This window comes from Gadus morhua, chromosome 14 (assembly GCF_902167405.1).
Source record: "Gadus morhua chromosome 14, gadMor3.0, whole genome shotgun sequence".
Taxonomy (NCBI): Eukaryota; Metazoa; Chordata; class Actinopteri; order Gadiformes; family Gadidae; genus Gadus; species Gadus morhua.
Window position 1 is genome coordinate 25,756,745 of NC_044061.1, and position 5,000 is coordinate 25,761,744.

Genomic DNA, 5,000 nt, shown 5'->3' on the forward strand with positions numbered 1-5,000 from the left:
GCGTGTGTTGTCTGTTAAGCGCGGTGCAATCACCCTCTTATTCCAGCGCTCCCGGTTTGTCGTGTCACATCCTATGACAGTCAGACAGGAATATCTCACCCTGGATAAGATGCCCAGATTTGAGAAATGTCACTCAACATGACTGATCCCAGCCCCCCCCCCCCAGTCCACACTCCTCTTGGTCTTTAACTTAGCATTTCAAAATGCTCTTTCTTTGTGGCGCTCCAGGGAGAGGCGGGAAGGGCCGCCTTTATGAGCCCCTATCAGTCCAGGAGATGGATATGTTTGCTTATTGGACAGTAAAAGGCCAGTCTTCAGGTGACAACTGGCCATGGTTATTCAGGTTTTTATTCATGCATATTTAGAAGATGCTAATGAGCTTTTTTTTTGCATTGTTGCATGAGAATGGCGGGTCCCTAGTGGCGTGGACAGCAAGCTCTGACTGCTAGGGTGGACCTGCGTGTCTGTGTGTGTGTGTGTGTACGAGTGTGTGTATGCATGTGTCTATGTGTCTGCATGTGTTTGTGTGTGCATGCATCCATGCACTCGAGGGCATGTGGGATGTGTGTGTGTGTGTGTGTGTGTGTGTGTGTGTGTGTGTGTGTGTGTGTGTGTGTGTGTGTGTGTGTGTGTGTGTGAGCGTGTCTCTCAAATGCTATCCGTATCCAGGCATCGACTGGGCAGGCCAGACCCTCCTTACTGCCATCCACCCACACACTCCCACATCCCGCTGAATAAACTGGCATCTCCCATCACATCCACCTGCCAGTCCAGGACGGCCACGCCCCCCCCCCCCTCGCTCAGGGAGGGCTGTGTGCGCTCGGGCTGTTTACAGTAAATGGCCTCTTGTATTATTGACGGCTTCATATGGATCCTGATACCACGCCACGAGATGGACCCACAACAGAAAAACAAACAGTTATTGCACGTTGGGATTTGACCGGCAGGACGCGACCAGTCAGCTAATATTCCGAAGCCACAGGTCCTCATTAAATTTAAAATGATGCTTATGGCGGCATGTGACTCAGGAGATAGAGCGGGTTGGCCACAAGGTTGGTAGTTCGATTCCGGGCTCCTTCTAGCTGAATGTTGAGGCGTCCCACCTATGTGTGTATGAATGTGTGAATGTTAGGCAGTATTGTAAAGCGCTTTGAGTGGCCACTGGTTGGAAAGTCGCGGTATAAACGCAGTCCATTAAACATTTACCATTTCTATACAATTTCCATTCTGGCTCCTGTGTGCTAGCCGACGCGCTTCCAACAGCCCCCACAGAGACCACCCCGCACGATCACGCAAAGAACAAGACAGAGCGGGGTCAAGGGGGCATTGTCAATTAGTACCTACCCAGATGAGCAATTACCAGTTAACAGCAGGGATAAAGATTGCAGCGCCTTTCATCAGCCGGGCTTTCAGGCAGCATGGTCCATGGACATGTTAGAACCAGCGGTGGGATTCTGCCGAGGATGTTATTTCTGATTAGGCCTGTGTTCCTGGCCGGCGTATTAAAACGTGACAGCTGAGGTCCGTCCAGTCCTCATAATACAGATTTGGCCGACGCTTATTTCCATTCACAGTCCCGTTCTTTTGTGCGTTAAAAGATCAGCTGTGTTTGCCGGTCGCACCAGCAGCGCACGTGTGATTTTGCGCATGTCCCTTTGCCGTCGCCACAATGGCGGAGGTGAGGGGAGGCCAGCCAAAATGAAGGACCATTCTCTTCTGCCTAACAAAAGCCACATGTATCACAATTGAATGTGGCTTTTGAATCCTATTCTGATTTAAAAATCATTGCTAAAAGGCGAATCCAGGGGGGACTCCCGCAGTCCGGCTTATATGTCACTCTGATATGTATCGGGGTGCTTACATTAACAAGGTGGCCCCGTTCCCTCTGCCATTACTCGCTGGCTGAGCCGCAGTATATCACACACCTGTACGCCCAGACGCGGCTTAACTCGACCCACTTGTGTTTCTTTAGCGGCGAAAGTGTCTTCAGACTCTGCGGTCCGAGTGGTGTCGGGGCGCTCCGGCTAGACGTCGTCTGGAGGACCTGGTGGTCCCGAGGCCCAGGCCGGACCGACTGTAGGGAGAACTGCTAAATCAAGCAGCAATCTAAGGACCCACCATAAATCCCCCAAATGGGCTGGGGCCGGGAACGTAAAGCACACCTGCAAGACTTATGTAAGTCTTATTAAACCATAAATTGCCAACAGCAGTCCCTGGCTGGAGCGGGTCTCAGCTGGGATAAATCTCCCACAGCACCCCAGTGCGGAGACCCAGAGATTTAGAAAAAGAGATAAAGCAGGTGAGAGAGGCGGGCGTGGGGGGGGGGGGGGGAGATATAGTGGAGTTTGGAGGAAGTGAGAGTGAGAAGAGAAGGAAGGCGGGGGTGTTGGGGTTAGGGTAATAAAGGTTTGACAGTCTAGCATGGCTGTTTTATTACAGGGCATACAATAACGGGATTTGATTAGGCAGAACAGCCCGGAACACAGACTACCTTCCAGAGACTGGTGTCGGTGTTGGAGTGGGAGGAGGAGGAGGGGGGCCATGAGCTACCTGCTCCCCCCCCCCCCCCCTCCCTCTCACTCTAAAACCAGAGAGGGGAGGCTGCAACGTTCATCACAGGGAATATTTGTAGTGTAATGCTACTGAGTTTCTGAGTTCATCGCCCCTGATTGTGGGCCCTTGAATTAAACATCAAAGCACACAGGAGTTCTGGGCCCAACTGACATGAATAACAGTGTGGGAGGGGGGGGGGGGTGTTCAGATTGGAAGAGAGAGCGGGTCACACGATCCGTCATATGTAGACACTCACACAAGCACATGCACATAAACACACACACGCGCACGTACACACTACACACATGCGTCAAAGCAGACTCATTTGCTCACAAATTGGGGCGATGCGGGGGTAGGCGTATTGATTTCCTCGTGCCATCTGTCTTCCATCCAGGAGTCTGCCGCTGCCACTCAGGTGCTTCCAGCGCAGGTGCAGTCTGAACACAGAGGACACACATCTGGATCTACACTAGATCTATTGATATAGAGCAGATAGAGCTCAGCACTTCCTTCCAATAAGGAAAATAATTATCCCAAAATAAAAGAACTTCAAGTAAAATTAATTACAATTTCAAGTGTGTATTAACTAAAACATTCATGGACAAAATGGACATCTTCTGCCTCTTCCTGTGGACCTTATGTACATGATGCATCAGAAGAACAAGATGGAAGTAAGGAAGTTTACATTTGCTGAAAATATAAGATAAAGTTTCACTTTGTTCTCTGAGTGGTTCTGCAAATTGCGCCATGTCACGAGTAGCATCGGTCATGGTTTGGTCGGCCATGAACCAATCAGGCCGACGTACAATCCTAGAATGCCTTCAGTGCACACAATATGTAACATAGGCCGCCGTCGAATCACAACAACATAAAGAGTTATCACAGGCAAAAATCAGAGGCGGTAACATGACTCGTTCCACGTCCACGTCCTCTACTTCCTGCTCAGCGTTTCCTGGGTCCCCTACGAGCCCGTAGATACTGGGGGTCCGAGTGAGGAGGACGTGGCGGGCGTTAAAACCACGCCGGAGCTGGTGACTACCTCCTCATTTGTCATACACACCTGCACACACGAGTTCAGGCCCACCCCCGTAGTCCCCCCCTCCCTCCCTGCCTCCCCCCTGCTGGGCTGAAGTCACAGTGTGCCGACATGTTGGGCTACACACTGACGAAGGGGGGGACCGGGGGAGGCATGTGTGCCTGTGTCCGTGTGTGTGTGTGTGTCTGTGTGTGTGTGTGTGTGTGTGTGTGTGTGTGTGTGTGTGTGTGTGTGTGTGTGTGTGTGCATGTGTGTGTGTGTGTCTGCATGTCTGTGTTTGTGTGTGTCTTTGTCTCTGTGTGTGTGCGTCTGCGTGTGTGTCTGTGTGTGCGTGTGTGCGTGTGTGTGTATTTGTACGTTTGTGTGTTTGTGTATCTGTGTGTGTGTGTTTTTGTGTGTGTTGGGGGGTTGGGTAAAAGAGGAGGGGAGGTTCCGACCCAGCTGTTAGTGTGTATTTTTGTCAGCCAACACACTCACTGGCATCCCATGGTGTTTGCACTTGTGGAGGGCACATGTTACTGGGTAAATTATCACAGAGACGGTAAACAGTTTTTCTCCTCTGCTATGAGGGAATGTAACTGGTTGTTCTATTTGAAGTCTGTTCTCTGTGTGCACCGCGCTATTAGGACAGGCTGAGGATGTTTGTGCCTGGTGTCGGCTGAGACACACAAAGACAGACACACACACACTCAGACAACAGACGCAGACACACACACATAGACAACAGACGCACACATGCTCAGAGGCACACACATACACAAACACTCAGACGCACGTGTGTACACACACACACACACACACACACACAAACACACACACACCCACCCACACCCACACACGCACACCCACCCACTCAGACAATAGACGCACACATGCTCAGATGCACACACAAACACACACACTCACACCCAAACACACAAACTCAGACACATACAGGCACACGCAAACAAACACAGAAAGGCATTTTACATGCTGAAAATAAAGTGTGTCTTTTGTCGTATTCATGGTTGCACCCCAAGGACTTTTGATTCGTTGACACACTCTTGTCATTCTTAGGGTAAATGTAATGAACAGTGACAGCCACAGAGGTACAAACTTTAAGGAGAGGAGCCCTTCCAAGTCTCACGTTAAACTGTCTCCCGGTGTGTTGTCAAAAATAAACCAGGTATGTGCCCCCCTCTCGTTGTTAAAAACGCGATCAATGAACACGGGTTTGAATGCTAACAGATGGAGCGCTCGGGCTTAAAACAAGGTGTCTGGTAATTGCCGTACATTTTCAGCCCCCGAGTTGTGATTTAGCGGGATTGACTGTAGCCGGAATGCCACGGGTAGCCTGAGAACAAGAGGTGAAACAACCATATAGGTGGAGAGAGGGGCTGACACTTCAAGGGCCACGCTTTTCAATTAAACT